This window comes from Hyperolius riggenbachi, chromosome 7, assembly GCF_040937935.1.
Source record: "Hyperolius riggenbachi isolate aHypRig1 chromosome 7, aHypRig1.pri, whole genome shotgun sequence".
Lineage (NCBI taxonomy): Eukaryota > Metazoa > Chordata > Amphibia > Anura > Hyperoliidae > Hyperolius > Hyperolius riggenbachi.
The window spans coordinates 73274297-73291951 of NC_090652.1; the positions used below are offsets into that span (position 1 = coordinate 73274297).

Consider the following 17655-nt stretch of genomic DNA (forward strand, 5'->3'; position numbering starts at 1 on the left):
CAAGAACAACATTAGCTCTCAAAAGAGCTGTTGAGGGTTGCTTTTTAGCAGTATCAGCAAGGAGCAAGCTAACAAGCCTAACACAAGAGCCTAACTAAGCTTCCCCTATGTCTACAGCAAGTTCTCTCCCTTCTCTAATTACTGCAGCCACACGAGTGAGTGAAAAGGATGACGTTGCCTGCCTTTTATAAGGGGGGGGGGGACTCCAGGAGGGAATGTAGCCTGATTAGCTACCCTGTGTCTGCCGACTGTGATGTAGAGGGTCAAAGTTGACCCTAATGATGTTGTATAGGGGGCAGGTCGAACTCGCATATAGTTCGCGGTTCACCGCGAATCACCGAAGTTCGCGTGAATAAGTTCGCGTGCGAACCGTTCAGGCCATCTCTAGTTAAAAGTAGTATATTGGTAGTTTTATCAATATTCTACTAGTCCTAACCTTCCTATTACGCTAACTCTCCATCTACCTACTCCAACACTAACCTACCCACATGTACGCCTAACCCTAATCTAACCCTAATCTAACCCTATCTACACCATTTCTGTCATGGTGCCTGTATGCCGCTAATTAATAATAATGAATTGCTGCATAAATTGTGTAAATCCCAATAAACTTAACCAGGCTGCCATATTTATTTCCTTTTAAGCAACACTAATTGCCTGCCTATCCTGCTGATCCGCCGCCTCTAACACTCTTAGCCTTAGACTCTGAACAAGCATGCAGCAGATCAGCTGTGTGCCACGTGCGCTCCCCAGTCGCGCTCCTGTTACAAGCCACGGGGCGCGCATGCACAATAGGTCCCGGCCCGGAGGACTTTCACAGGCACATTGCAAAGGATCCAAGCGGTGCAGGAGGACGTCAAGGGCCCGATCAGCCTGGAGGGGGCTGGAGGAAGCCCGAGGTATGTATACATTTTTAATTTTTGCCCCATCTCAGAGTTACTTTAAGGGCTATTTTATTTCGCAAAACGCCATACGATATTAAAGTACATTTTATCTGCAATTGCGATGTTTATTGGATGCCAGGATCACATGGCAAAGCGCAGAAGAAATGCAGCATGCAGGACATTTGTGATCAAGCAAAATCAGATCGCGGTCAGATTACACGAGTGTAAAAGAGTTCCTGCAATTTTTGTAATAATTTGCTGATGTCCTTGGAAATGGATGAAGTCTGTCTGTGCGGCGACTGGACATAGCAGGACTAGTTGATGCCAGGCTGGCTGCCTTGGTGCAGACATGAAGGCATGCAGTCATCCTGGGCCTGGGTGATGTCATGTGAGATATATGAGATAGGCTTGGTGGAGCAGAGGGTCCCTTTGTACAGTCCAGACTGCTCTCCTCTCTCATTAACCTCTCGACCCCCCTGAGACTCACATCAAAGACAACCCCCCTCCACTGAACAATATCCCCTACACATCCATCTCCTGGGAAGTCGCCCACACAGCAGTCAGCCATGTATCCGCTATGGGAGGTTGTTTCATCCAGGGCCTCATCCGCCTCGTCATACTCTATACCGCTGGCATCTATAGAAGAGGCTGGTGCTCTTTCATGTATGGACTGTTCCTTCCAGCTCCAGGTTCTCCAATAATAGCTGTTCCAGTAGAGAATGGATGGCTGTTCCACCTACCTTGAGGGCCACTTCCACCACTACACTGTTATGGGGCAAATGCAGGGCCAGATTTGGACATTTCACCGCCCAAGGCCCACTGTCACCATCCCCACCTCCCCCCAACTGCCCCCTCCTGTGTGTTCCCCTGCGCCCCCCATCCTGTGTTCTTTCCAGGTCCTGTGCTTTCCCCATTCTGTGGGGTGCTCCACTGCTTACCCCTGTGGAAGCAGGGTGGCCACGGACTCTGTGACTGCTACGGTTTACATGTCTGGCAGTTTAACTGCCAAAGTGTGCCAGCCCACTGCCCGCCCCTTGCTTTCTGGTGCACTAGGCCATGGCCTTTGTGGTCTTGCCTCAAATCCGGCCCTGGGCAGATGTGGCCATCAGGGGGGTGACTGGAGCACAGAACTGGACCACAGGTGGCTGTGACCTTCTGATGCCTAAGAGCCCCATTCCACTTGTGCCACGCGCGGCTGCGAGATGCACGCCGGCACTTCTTGGTCTGCGGGTACACAGACGAATCCCATCACCGTGCCATGCACAGCTATGGGATTCGCAGCCTCCCACACCGAAACGGATGGAAATGCCGGCCGAATCGCCAGCGCAAGCGATACGGCCGGCGGTGCCATTGTATCCTATGGCAGAGTTCCCCAGCGCAATTTGCCTGCGGGGAAACTCTGCGGATTCGCCTCGGAAACTGCGCCAGTGGAAACTGGTCCTAAATGATGATAATAAATGAGGTGAGGTATGCTGGACCACTCATGTACTCCAATGATCTCCAGCACCTTCACCCTCAGCTTAGATGTAGAGTGCAAGCTCCTCTGCTTAGTGCCACATCTGTGTGCTGGGAAACATCTGAGGTCAGGTTGCAGGAGACAATATTATGGATTTTTACTGCGGATGAATAATTCATCAGCCAGAGAAGCATTATCTGACCATCCAATGCTCTGGAGAGCAGCAGACGTAGAGAGAGGGGGAGAGAGAAGCAGAGTGAGTTGGAGAGGGAGGGAGGAGGATGGATGGATGGACAGAAGGGCGAGATGGATGGGTCGATTGATGGTGATGAAGTGAGGGTTGATTAGACACACAGATGATTGGTGGATGGCACTTAGAACTTTCTCTCTGCTCTAAAAGATAAGCAATAGCATAATAACCTTTAAAGAAAAAAAAACATTTCTTTGTTACAGCAGAACACCAGCAATAAATCTGCGGTGTGCCCACTTCCTGCTTCCATGGAAACAGACAAAGGGTTAACATCCTGTGTTTACATATTAGCAGTGATTGCTGAGGTCTGCTGAATTTTGAATTTGTGTTGACACAGTGGAGAGATCAAATTACAGTTGTGATTACTTACAGATGAGAAGGGATTAGACACGCTCTCTCTCTAAATATACACAGGGCGCATTTCTCTCTGTTTTCATTGCAATCTGTGCAAGAGCTCAGGTCTGCTTTAAGGCAAACTTTTAAGGTAATATACAGTATATCCGAGCTGAAAAAAAAAGAGACTTTCTCCAGCCCCTGGCAGCCGCTATGTCTCTCGCCGCAGCTGCGCTCTCAGCCGTTCGTCAAGGGTTGTCCTCTACTGCGCCTGCGTGAGCGCTGCTGTCAATCACTCACACGTGGTGCGGAGTATACTGTGCAGGTGCAGAAGTTCTGTACAGTACGCTCCACACCGCGTGCGAATGATTGCCAGTGGTGCTTGCACAGGCACAGTAGAGGACGACCCGGTGAGGTCGGCCTCTGCACCGGCAGGAACCCTGGGCTGGGGGCGGAGCTACTGCGAGGGACATAGTGGCTGCTAGGGGCTGGAGGGTAAGTAAATGTCTTTTTTTTTTTTTTTTTTTTTTTCAGCTCGGGTATTCCCTTTAAAGGACAACTGAAGAGAGAGGTATATGGAGGCTGCCATGTTTATTTCCTTTTAAAGAATACCAGTTGCCTGGCTATCCTGCTGATCCTCTGCCTCTAATACTATTAGCCATAGACCCTGAACAAGCATGCAGCAGATCAGGTGTTTCAGACTTTAAAGTCAGATCTGACAAGACTAGCTGCATGCTTGTTTCTGGTGTTATTCAGACACTACTGCGGAGAAATAGACCAGCAGGGCTGCCAGGCAACTGGTATTGATTAAAAGGAAATAAATATGGCAGCCTCCGTATACCTCTTACTTCAGTTCCCCTTTAAGTGAGAGGGATATGGAGGTTGACATTTATTTCCTTTTAAACAATGCAGATGACCTGGTTGTATTTATTTCCTTTTAAACAATACAGATTACCTGGCTGTCCTGCTAATCCACTGTCTCTAAAACCACGTACACATTTCCAACTGATGTCACCTGTTGGGGATCAGATTCAGAATCTGATCTCCTTGAGCGAAATCGCTGGGCCGGGCTCCACACAGGCATGTCAGCAGTGTAGCCGACGAAGTGCTGTGTTGCTATGCAGAGGGATGAAGAGGGGCGCATGTGTGATGTCACACGGCGGTCAGGAAAGCTGCGCAGACCATGGGTTTGGTGGGGGATCGGCATTGCTGGGGTTGAGTAGATCCTCTCGGGAAATCGCTCGCGGGTTGGGGGTCACGGGCTGCCGTACACACATCGATTTAAGAGCGTCATTGAAATCTACACCCTGCCAGGAATAACAGGCAGTAAACGAGGCATAGATTTCACCTCTGAACTGAGAGGGATATGGAGGCTGCCATATTTGTTTCCTTCTAGACAATCCAAATTGCCTGGCTTTCCTGCTGAGCCTCTGCCTCTAATCCTTTTAGCCACAGCCCCTGAACAAGCATGCAGATCAGGTGCTCTGACTGAAGTCAGACTAGACAAGCTGCATGCTTGTTTCAGGTGTGTGATTCAGACACTACTGCAGCCAAATAGATCAGCACGGCTGCCAGGCAACTGGTATTGTTTAAAAGGAAATACATTTGGCAGCCACCATACCGTGCTCAGTTCAGGTGTACTTTAATATTGACACAGCGGATATTTGGCTTCCTGATGATCGGTAATGTGATGTGGTCACTTCTGTTTTCTCTTCTGAGTGTAGCTCTGAATGGTGGAGTAATAAACCACAAGACTGAGAAGCATTCATGCTGCAATAAAACAGAGCAATCATTTGTTCTGCACAACAGTTTCTCGAATCTTCCGGCCGGATGTCCCATTGCTTGGTTACCTGTGTGTGCAGCAAGGCCTTGGTGCTACAATGGTCTGGGGTAGGAAGTCTATCTCTGGAGCTGATTTATAACTGCACGATCAGCTGGTTGCCATGTGTATAGAGGTGACTATTGCCTTAATTATCAGCAGTAAGGACTGACATGTTCACAAAACCGCAATCAGCGTAATCACCATTTTAAAGGATACCCAGGGTAACGCCTCAAAAACAGCCCAACGCGGACGGACACGCGAGCCAAACGCAATGTGAACAAGGCCTGAGGAACGGTGCAAACTAAAAACCGCTAGCAGATCCGCAAATGCTAGCAATTATTGAAGCGGTTTTCTTGAGTGATTCTAGGCATGTTTGGAGCGATTTTCTAAACATGTCTACCGTTTTTTGGCGTGGTTTTCTGTAGCAGATTGGAAAACCGCTCTAATCTAGCGTTTTTTCAGAGCGATCTTTTTAACTTTCCTATACTCAACATTGAGGCAGAAACGCCTCCCAAATCTAAAAAATGCTGCAGGACCCGAGTTTGTGTGTTGGGAAAAAACAAACTGCTCTGTGGATAATAGAGAGTAACAGAGGCGCCAAATTAGAGTAAAATGTTGGCGCTGGACCTTCTAATTGTTGACACAGTCGTGTGTATCTGCAAAATTGATTGCCTGATGAAGTGGGCTTTGGACCCGTGAAACGCGTTGCTTGCCTTGAGATTTTAAAATAATTATATTATCTATATATATATATATACGACTCATTGGCTAGTCACTATATACTTGAGGGTGGCAACCACCAACCCCCCTCCTTTTAAGCTGTTTTTAAAACATTTTACTCTAATTTGGCGCCTCTGTTACTCTCTATTATCCATTGATCTAGTCCACCCTTGGTGGAGGGGTGTATCCCCATTTTTTCCTGTCTACAGAGAGCGACTTCTTATACCTGAGTGAGGTCAGGTCATAATTCTCCCCACCTGCATTTCCAGTGGTTGCCTTAGTGGTAACCCAGACTTGTGAGTATATTACTCGTTGTTGTTTTGTCTTATTCCATTTCATTAAGACGCACTACACTATATTGGGCTCTCGGTTTCAAATCTTTACATTTTTTCAAAACTGCTCTGGTGTGCACCAGCCCATTGCAATACATTAGCCAAGCAGTTTTCTACCCCCAAGCGTTTTAAAAAACGCTCAGAACCGCTCTTGGTGTGCACCAGCCCAGAGTCAGGACTGGGTCAGACTACAGTGTGACCCTCACTGATAACAAATTACAACTATACAACACTTTCCTAGCAGTAAATGGCTTCTGAGAGCATGAAAGAGATAAAAAGGGACAATATTTCATAGATTTTAGCTGTGGCATACTTCAATGCAAAAACAATAAAACAATAAAACAGTAAAAACTTAAAAGTAGATTTAAATATAAAATGAAACTGTGGAATACCTTAAAAGTCATTTTTAGGAAAAAGAGTATACAATTGTTTATTTCCTTAGTTTATTTTCACCTCCGATGTCCTTTAAGGATCACTATTGTGAAAAATAGCAACAACAATTAAGAGGCACTGTAGTGAAAATAACATAATGAATAAAGTTGCTTATTGTTTACAATATTCATTTATAGATTATTTGCCCATTGTAAAATCTTTCCTCTCCCTGATTTACATTCTGAAATCTGACATCTTTAGTCCTGCCAGGTGATCTGTACGGAATGTTCGTTTCTGAATTCTATGCAGAGAGGGTTATACTGCTTGCTTGGTAGTCAGAAAAAGCTGTTATTTCCAACAATGCAACGAAGTTCACAGACAGCAAATTGTCAAGACCATGGTCACTGCAGGAGGAGTTTCTCCACAATATCAGACATACAGATGATCTATTCAAGGAAAGGTAAAGATTTCTCACGGGAAAAGGGGTATCGGCTATTGATTGGGATAATTTTAATCCTTGGTTAAAGTTCCTCTTTAAAATACATAGACATAAAGTGTACATTTTCTTCTAGAGTAAAATGCACTTTAAATTTATTTTTCTCTATGTTGTTCTCACTTTCCGTAGGTAAAACGCTGACAGATTTTAGGCTAATCCATCTCCTCAATAGAGATGTTGGCGAACCGTTCGCCAGCGAATCTCTATGGGCCGCTACTACTTCCGAGTCGCTATGGCTTGGAGTAGTACGGCTGCACTGGGCCGGCGATGCGCGTCTTTGATCGCGCGCCTGTTGCCAGGCACTCTCTGCGCCTGAGCGTGACGTCACTCATGACGTCACGCACATCTGCAGAAATCGCACGGCAAAAGGCGCGCGATCAAAGACGCCCACCGCAGCCGTACTACTCCGGGTCATAGCGACCCAAAATTAGTACAGGGTGAGGGGTTCGCCGACATCTCTACTCCTCAATGGGGGGTTATCTGTATTATCTTTTTACTGTACTAATGCTGGGAATACACATTGAGATTTTTCAGTCAAATTACTGCCCGGTCGATTTTTTTTATCTTTTCTTATTAATTTCCATTCACTTCTATGAGAAATCGATCAGAAAATCGATCGAAAATAAGATAAAGCATAAAGCACTCCCTGGAAAGGATATAGATCCTTTCTATGCTGGCCAGCCTCCTTACTTGTTTGCATTCAGTTTTAGCAGTTAAGGTACATACACACGTCGGATTTTCCGGACCGCTCAAGTCCAGTCTTATCAGCTGAACGACAGGCTGTACACACGCCCGATTTGACGTCCAAACGACAGATTGTTTGCGAAAATCCGACGTGTGTACGAGCCTTTAGACTGAGCAATTGCTGTTCAGTAATGTTGGGAATACACGGCTTGATTCTGAGCCATTTAGATGGCTCGATAGATAATTTCTGGCATGTCCGATCTCTCGCCCGATCTTTTTGCTGCTCGATTTCGCATTGAGCACAATGGAAAAAGATAAGAAAAACGAGCGGAAGATACGAGAATCGTCTGCGAAATCGAGCGGGGTATCGATTGGGCGGGAGAATCGCACGGCAAAATCGAACCGTGTATGCCCAGCATAAGGGCTTGTTAACACCCAGGGCATTTTGCGGTTTTTTTGAGCACCTTAAAATCGCTAGTGCAATGTACCATTTTCGGGGTGATTTTGCTACCATGGAAGGTATAGTAAAACCACAAAAGCTCACAAATCGCTTTATCCGACAATTATCCTGCGATTGCGTTGCGTTTTTATGAATAAATGCATTGTATTTATTCATTTCCGGGTGAAAGAGTTCACAGTAAAAAAAATGGAATCGCTCTGCAAAATCGCTTTGTACAAAATCGTAGCGCGCAGCGGAGCACCGGGAGCGGGAAAAAAAATGTGCAAAAAACAAAAATCGCTAGTCAGGGATTTCGATTTTAGATGTGAACAAAGCCTAAGTGCTTTTGTAAATAAATAAATAAAAATGCCTCAGAATCCCCCGTGAGAAGATGGACTAGTGCATAACTTGTCAGATCTTTCAGATTTTCACTACCTACTGAAAGCAACAGAAACATAGGAAAAAAGTTATTTATAATGCATTTTACTCTGGGAGACAAAGAAAAAAGTTTTGATCAGTAAATATGTTCATTTTAAGAAAGCTGTGCTGGACTGTTTTTTTTTTTTTTTTTGCATTTTTTTTTTTTTTTTTTGCATTTTTTTCATGGAAGAATTGGAGGTTGTTTAATTGAGAGAATGTGCAAGAAGATGCTCTCCAGGCCAGATGCCATGTTCTTTCATCATGTCTGGGTGGTGCTGGGCTGTCAGGAGGGGGTGAGGCTGGCTGGAGAATGGTGGCCCCTTCTGTGAGAGGATAGTAATGGGATTAGGAGGAGAGAAGAGAATCATTAGACACTAATCAGCTGTAGATAAGATAAGTGAGCGGGGGAGGGGGTCTCTGTTCCCAGCTTTACCCTTGGAGTGCAGACAGACATAATATAGCATTAAGCCGCATCTACACACGTAGATGAGGCGGCGATGTTCCTTATCAATCGAGCCGCTGGTGCGGCTCGATTGATAGGATCCGACAGGACGGATCTCCCCACCGCCGATTGAATGCTCGCTCCCCGCGAGGGGACAATGGCAGGGAATCGAGCGGAAGATGAGCTGCGCCGGCGGGGACGAGCGGGGAATCGAATCCGGCACACGCACGGGCGAGCGGAGACGCGACGGGGACGTGGAAGAGGCGATCCGGCGGCTAATCGAGCCGCCAGATCGGAGCCTCATCTACCCGTGTAGATGAGGCTTTACACTGAACAACTGTGTATGTGTGCGTGCGCGCCCATGGGTGTAACAATAGGGCCTGCAGCCCCTGCTCCCGCGCCACTCAGACCCGTTTTGGGGGGCTGGAGGGGACGCAGCATGTAGGGAAAGCCATGGCCACACTTGGCGGGGGGGGGGGGGGGGCGGTCCCCCCCTCTCTCACCTTGGGCTCTCCCCCCCTCTCTCACCTTGGGCTCTCCCCTCTGAACTCCCCTCCAGCTTAAATTTGTGTCTGGGCAGCGGCGGGCAGCAACATACCTTCCGTGCGCTCCACCGCGGATACTCTTCGCTCTAGTCTCTGATGCTACTTCCTGTTTATACAGGAAGTCGCGTCAGACGCTAGAAGGAGGAACATTCCCGGTGGAGCTCACGGAAGTTATCTGCCCACCGCTGCCCAGACACAAATTTAAGCTGGAGGGGAGAGCCCAAGGTGAGGGAGGGGTCCCCGCCGAGTGTGGCCATAGCTTTCCCCTCATGCTGCGACCCCTCCAACCCCCCAAAGCGAGCCAAGAGTGACACCTGTGCTGGCCAGTAGAATAGTGAGAGGTGTGAAAAAGAATCCAAGGATCACCACCAAGGCCATCCTGGTGAAACTGGGCTCTGCTGGTGGCAATGTCTCAAGGCAGGCAATCCAACGGACACTGCACACTGCTGGGTTCCATGGATGCAGACTAGAGATGGCCTGAACAGTTCGCCGGCAAGCAGTATTCTGCGAACATCAACTGTTCGCATTTGCGGCGAATAGCGGACGTTTGACGTGTTCGATTTGCCCCCTCTACATCATTATTGAGCTAAACTTTGACCCCTTACCTCAGTCAGCAGACACATGACACAGCTGACACAAGAGCTGTGTGCACACTACCGCTTTTGCCTCATTAAAGAGGAACTGTCAGCCATACTATCTCAGAAAAAACAACACATATATAAGTAGATAAATACTTGCTCTACATACATAACATATGTATTGCACTGTCCACATTTTGATTTTTGTGATTTTTCTACAGTAAAAAAAAAAAAAAAAAAGAGAAAATCCTTGTTAGCATTTCCCATTTTAGCTGTGGCTATTTTGAAGCCAATCCTGATGTAATTTCCTCCCTTACTCTCCTCTGCCTGATTTGCCCGCCCTTCACTATTGAAAGTGCATTGTCTCAGAATGAGAAATATTAGCCAATCGGAGAAGAACAGAGGTGTGGGAGGGAAAAACAGGAGGGAAAGAGGTTTCAGCCAATCAGGCTGCATTAGTGAAGTCTGAGGGGAAAGTAGAGAAGCAAAATAGGACAACCCAGCATGCCCTGCAACTTCCTTTTTGTGTACCAAAATTTGTGTGTACCAAATAAGTCAGGTAAACTGGGGAATGATCATTTATCAACAAGAAAACTAAGAGTGATTTTAACTTTTGGATTGCATGGTTAGCATCCTTATTACTTATTAACCAGATAAAAATAAAGAATTGATTTTTGATTTTATGCCTGACAGGTACTCTTTAAGTTACAGGCACAGAACCACTCCAGTGCATTATGTCACTGTATTCTGATAGTACTATTGCATTTCTCTGTTTGTGACACTCCACAGCCCACTAACACGCAGAGCTGTGCATAATGTGATTCCTGTCCTAAAGGAATTAAAACCCGACTTTGCGTCAACTCCGTAATTTTTGGTGGGACTTTTGCTATGGATCCCCCTCCGGCATGCCACAGTCCAGGTGTTAGACCCCTTGAAACAACTTTTTTTTCATGACTTTTGTGGCCAGAAACAGTCTTTGTAGGTTTTAAAATTTGCCTGCCCATTGAAGTCTGTGGCAGTTCGCCAAATTCGCCTGTTCGCAAACAGTTTTCAGAGAATTCTTTGTTTGCGACATCTCTAATGCAGACCAAGGAGGACGCCACTTCTCCAGATAAGGCACACAATAGCTTGCGTGGCCTTTGCAAATGCTCATCTGGACAAAGAAGGAGACCTCTGGTCTTCTGTGTTATGGTCAGATGAAACAAAAAATTTAATTGTTTGGTCACAATGATGTTTTCATCATTTGGCGTAAAAAAGGAGAAGCCTTCAACCCAAAGAACACCATCCCCACTTTCAAACATGCTGGTGGGAAGCTAATGCTTTGGGGGTGTTTTTCAGCCAATGGACCAGGTAACCTAAGCACTGTAAATGGCACCATTAAAGAAGAGCAATACATGAGGATACTCAACGACATCAGACAGTCTGCATAGAAACTTGGTATTGGGCATCACTGGACATTTCAGAATGACAATGACCCAAAACACACAGCAAAAGTGGTGAAGAAATAGTTAGCAGACAACGTTTTGCAGAGGCCCAGCCAGAGTCCTGACTTTAATCCAACTGAGAATCTGTGGAGGAATCTAAAGATCAGAGTGATGGCAAGAAGACAGATATGGAGCTCATTGCTAAAGATGAATGGGCAATTATAGGAATCGTTTGATTGCTGTAATATTGCTTCTATTGAATATTGAGAAGGGTATGAATAATTTTGGACTGGACACTTTTTGCTCACATGTAAATAAAAGCTGAGAAATGTATGTATATATATATATATATATATATATATATATATATATATATATATATATATATATATATATATATATATATATATATATATATATATGCTTGCAAAAGTAATCAGCTCCCTTGAAGTTTTCCACATTTTGTCACATTACTGCCACAATCATGCATCAATTTTATTGGAATTCCCTGTGAAAGACCAACACAAAGTAGTGTACACGTGAGAAGTGGACCGAAAATCATACATGATTCCAAACATTTTTTACAAATAAGTAACTGCAAAGTGGGGTGTGCGTAATTATTCAGCCCCCTGAGTCAATACTTTGTAGAACCACCTTTTTCTGCAATTACAGCTGCCAGTCTTTTAGGGTATGTCTCTACCAGCTGTGCACATCTAGAGACTGAAATTCTTGCCCATTCTTCTTTGCAAAACAGCTCCAGCTCAGTCAGATTAGATGGACAGCGTTTGTGAACAGCAGTTTTCAGATCTTGCCACAGATTCTCGATTGGATTTAGATTGGACTTTGACCGGACCATTCTAACACATGGATATGTTTTGTTTTAAACCATTCCATTGTTGCCCTGGCTTTATGTTTAGAGTTGTTGTCCTGCTGAAAGGTGAACATCCGCCCCACACATAGCGTTTTGCATTTTGGCCAACAAGTTCAGTTTTGGTCTCATCTGACCAGAGCACCTTCTTCCACATGTTTGCTGTATCCCCCACATGACTGGATATCCTGTTGTGTGAATTCTGTGAGTCTTGCAATTGCCCCAGGGCCCTAGAGCCTGTAAGGACCCTCAAGGGGTGCCCCCCTCCCTTCCTCTGTGAGAGGCGCTTGGCAACTACACTGACCAGTGCTAGTGATTGCTCCTGTTATTGCCTGATGAAGAGGGTTTGATCCTGCGAAACGCGTTGCATCGTGGAGTGTATAAATACATTTTATTGTTGACTATTAAATCGGTGTCTGCTTACTGGGGAGATAAGTCCATCACTACCCCTTCTTGTAAACAGGTTTTAATGGTTTTATCCTGTTATTGGCGCCGCTGTTCCATCCTTGCTGTATGGTTTTGGCTACCATGCTCAAGCTCAGTTTCAGGGTGTTGCAAATTGCAATCTTCTTATAGCAAGATCCTCAGAGCATTCTCAACCATGAGGCACCATGTTGGACTTCCAGTGAGTGACCAGTATGAGAGAGTGTGAGAGCGATAACACCAGATTTAACACACCTTCTCCCCATTCACACTTGAGACCTTGTAACACTGGTGTGCTCTGTAATGAGTGGTTACTTGTGAAACTGTTTTAATATTTTTAACCAGTCTGATAATTCTCTGACACCAACAAGGCATTTTTGCCCACACAACTGCTACTTGCTTGATATTTCCTCTATTTTTGGGTTGTTTGCTGTAAATCCTAGGGATGGTTCGGCATGAAAATCCCATTAGATCTGCAGTTTCTGAAATACTTAGACCAGCCCACTAGATGCCTAAATGCACTGAGTTGCTTCCATGTGGTTGATTGGTTAGTTAACTATTGTGTTAACAAGCGATTGAACAGCTGCACCTGTTACGCCCCTAGAGCAAGGTCTTTCCTGCTCCCTCTTCCCCAATATCAAGGCTCTCTCTCCAGTTTGCAAGTCATTGTGTCCTGACAATCCTCTTTTCTCATTCCCTCCTACTTACCTCTGAGGGCCCGTTTCCACTGCAGCGAGAGTCTGCGAGACACGTGGCGGCACTTCCGGATATGCGGTTACGCTGACGAATCCCATGAGCCGTGGCAAAAAAAAAATGTATGGCAAAAAAAACCAACAAGGTATAGATCATTTTGGTGTGATAAGTAGTGATAAAGTTATTGTCGAATCAAAGGGAGGAGTGCTGACAATTGAAAACTGCTCTGGTCTGTAAGGGTAAAAACCAATTAGTGGTGAAGTAGTTAAATGGTACATGAGGCGGGAATTTTTTATTTTTTTTTATACATACCTGGGGCTTCAGGCTGAACCGGTCCCACCCTCGCCATCTTCCCACACCACCTAGATCCTCCGCTAGGCGGGACGGTTATCTCGCAAGTCTATGCCAGTCGGCGCAGTCCGGCCGTGCATGCGCTCCTTGTCACACTCCCGTAGCTAAGAGCAATCTACACCTGCACAGTGATCTACACCTGCACATCCCAGTCGGGTCCGCTGTACTGCGCAGGCGCAAGTAGAGCGAATCCCACTGAGATCTGCTATTTCCGCCTGATCCCGAGTCGAGAGCCGCTCCTGTGCTGGAGCCAGGAAGGTAAATATTTGAGTACATTTGAAAAAAGGCGCAGGGTGAAAATGGCGCACTGTTCAGCCGATAAATGTATCACAGGAGATCAAGGCAGCAGGACACTGGATGGAGTAGGATTAGGGAGGATGTGTGCATATGCATACATTACCTTGTCCCGGCCGGCAATTGCTCCTTCACTTCCAAGTTAGTTTGCAGGAGTCCTACAGACAGCCAATCACCATGCGGGGACTGAAGCCGCATGATGATTAGCTGGATGCAGGACTACAGCAAACTAACAGAAGAAGTGAAGGAGCGATCGCCGGCCAGGACAAGGTAATGTATGCATATGCACACATCTTCCTAATCCTACTCCCTCCGGTGTCCCGATGCCTCTCCCCCGACCCCCGCTGCCTAACAGTAGCCCCCTGCATATTTTTAGACTTATAATGCTATTGCACTGCATGCCCCATTTTTTAACTCTTGTAACGCTAAATAGCGTTATATAATTCAAGTCAATGCGACGCCATTTCTATTGCCCCCGTGCTGTGCGCCATTTTTATGTGTCCCAAAATATTTACATGGCCGCCGTTCGGAGTGGCCCACTGAGACCACCGTGGGAAGCCTCAATTGGATCCAGAGGCTTCCCCCTCCAGAGGTAAGTACCCCCAGGGCCCTTTTTTTATATACAGGTTTTCCTTAAAGTGTTATCTCCCTCCAAATTTTCTTTTATTTCAAGTAATACTGAGAGCATTTACAACCTTGCCTAGGCTTTTATTGCTGTCTTGGATCTGAATGAGCAGTTTTCCAATCACTATCCCAGTCACAAGATGGCCAAAAACAAGAAGTGAGATAAGGGGATGCAGACAGTAATAAAATACATTTTTTTTAATCTATATATAACATTAATGTGCTAAGAAAAAACAGCACACAGGCTCTGGAGTTCAGAGCCTGGAAGGTATCTGTGTATCCCTAGTAAATGAGGTCTTATGTTGCATTCAAAACAAGGAAAACAAAACAATAGCAGCTGAAATTAGATCAATCCCAGTGACAGGATGCGGAAGAGCCTCATGCTGGGAACATCAGGTGACATCTATCCTCTGTTTTTACACGCCACACATGTCCTGAGAAAGGAGAATAACAACCATACAGCATGGAGCATCTGAGCCCCATACTTGGCAAACCTACAGGGTCCCCTCAAGCCAAATAACAATCTGATAGGTAAATTGTGTGGGGGTGGAGCCACGGTATGTGGGGTAGAGTCAAAGCAACTTGCCTGCCGCCCATAGAACCCTCCCCCTGCATTGATGCTTGTTCACCAATCACGCAGCAGGGAAGAGGGAGATGACCACACAACTCATGTTATGCCACGGTAAAATTGCCAACAGAGAGTTGAGTGGCACTGCCACTCTTTGGGCCCCAGACCCTTCCTGGGCCCCATACTACTGTCCCTCTTGTACCCCCCTGATGGCTGCCCTGGCATGGAGCACCAGAGAAGTGTGACATCAGTGGAGTCCACACATATCATCGGGAGGATAAATATGCCAAATATCAGACGATGTACGGCCAGATTGACCAAGAGACGGATCTCACTCTGATCAAATCTGATAGGAGAGAGAGTTGTTACTGGGCCCATACACCACAAGATGATTCCCAATTGATTTCAGATGAAGGGGAATTAGACAGACTAATCTCTCTAAATACATACAGGGTGGATTTCTCTACATTTTCTTCTGTCCTGTGCAAGAGTTCAGGTTCACTTAAAGAGAGACTGAAGCTTTCTAAAAATCCTCTTTTTATTTGACATTTATCTTCAGCAGTATATGTATAAGCACTGCTAAAACACGGCATTTCCACAACAGAACCATGTCATTAAACCCCCCAAATCCCTGGGGCAAAATTCAGAGATCACTTCCTGGTAGGCAGAGCTTTGTGCTGTAGCTCTGCCTCTACCCACGTCAATCTCCGTTGATCACCGCCTCTTACTGCCCCTCTCAGTCTTCTTTCACTGAGAGGGGCGGAGATCAGTGTGGAGATTGACGCTAATGGAGGCAGAGCTACAGCACTAAGCTCTGCCTCTCCCGGGCAGCAAAATCCAGGACCTGGAAAGTCGGGGAATTTTGCCCCGGTATTTGGGGAGTTTAATTACATCGTTCTGCTGCGGGAATGTGGTGTTTTAGCCATGCTCATATTGCTGAAGATAAATGTCAAATAAAACAGGATTTTTGCAAAGCTTCAGACTCTCTTCTTGTGACACAAAAGTGTGGTGATTTCAAGTTTCAGATGACTTACAAGATAGGATGTACTGTGAGAAATAAACAGAAGCAATAAGAACCCAGATAGTGTAGTATGTACTGAAAATGGAGCAAGAGTAGACTGTAAACTGTACTCACAAGATTGCTTAGGTAGGCAACCAACCAATAAGGCATGTGGGGAACTCCTGTCTCCACTTGGGTTAGGCCAGGGTTGGGCAAACTATGACATGGGGTCCCTAGCCGGTCCAGTGATGGAAGGTGGGATTCCACTCCTCTCCCCAGGGGCGTAACTAGACATCACTGGGCTCCCCTGCGAAACTTTGGATGGGCCCCCCTCGCTTTCTGCACAGGAAAACTGAGGACCAATGTGTTTTCCCCATGCAGATAAAAACACTTAGACTTAAAGGAAATGTCAGGCAATCTATGCTACCCCCAGATCTATTTGCCCGGGACTTCCTCCAGCCCCTTGCAGCTGACAAGTCCCTCGTTGCAGCTCTGCTCCCAGTACATACACACACAGCCTTGTTATTTTACCAAATGAGAGTACATGCTATATGGAGGAACAACAATGACATGCTGAACATAACATATAGTATTCACTGTAAAGGTGGCCATACACTGGCCCGATTTGCGGCCGTTTCGACAGCAGATTCGATCCTGGGATCGAATCCGCTGCCAATCGTTTGCGGTAAACGCACCCGCCGATCCGATTTCCTCCCGAAATCGGATCGGTCCGAAATCGGAGGGCGCTCTATTTGAACTTCCTGGTCACGGAGTGACACAGGAAGCGCCGGGATGGAGCCGAAACAGAGCCGTGCAGCGCGGAGAAGATGCCCGGGAGCCAGCATCAGGTAATGTATACGGGGGGCGGGGGGGGGACAGGCGGCAGGAGTAGCTCAACAGATTGTGATCGGTTTCAGGCTGAAATCGATTCACAATCTGTTTGCAGTACAGGCAGCCATACGATCCCTAGGGATCTGTCAGCTGGTCGATCTAATGGCAAATCGACCAGTGTATGGCTACCTTAAAGGGGCCCATACACTCAGCCGATTTTTTGGCCGACCGATCGATCCCGATCGATCGATAGATCGATTGCAAATCGGTTGGCCAATCGATGGCCGATTTCGATGGATTTCCATCGAACTGGCTGGGTGGAAAATTTAGGTCGATCTGATGAGATTGCTTATCAGTTTGCATTGGCCTTAATGGAAATCTGATGGCAAAAAATGCCATCAGATCGAATTTCAATAGATTTCAAACTGAAATCTATTGTAATTCTATCCTGGTAAAAAATGTTCTAAAAACGCATCAGATAGATCATCAGATGCATTTCTTATCTATCTGCTGCCAATCTGACGAGTGTATGGGCACCTAAATGCTGGGTTTACACCATACAATTTTCTGTTAGATTTCCCTGCCAGATAGATAAAGGTCAACATGTTGGAAATTATCTATCTTACGATCTATCTGTGATCAGTTAGGCATTGTTCTACTCAGCAGGAGATAAACAGAAGACAATGCACCAGAGATAATGACCATTATGGTTATTGCAGAGCCCACTTACCAAAAAAGGTTGGACAAACTGGGCTTATGTAGCTTGGAAAAAAGGCGACTGAGAGGCTCAGGTGACCTGATTAACA

General features: G+C 46.1%; 1 long non-coding RNA gene across 1 annotated transcript in view; it reads left to right on the forward strand.

Moving 5' to 3' along the window:
* LOC137524338 (uncharacterized) overlaps window positions 1-17655 on the forward strand; it is a 128919-nt gene that overhangs the window by 43905 nt on the left and 67359 nt on the right. The window contains exon 3 of the long non-coding RNA XR_011022661.1: window positions 6431-6629. This is a non-coding gene — a long non-coding RNA (uncharacterized lncRNA). The remainder of the gene's footprint in view (window positions 1-6430; window positions 6630-17655) is intronic.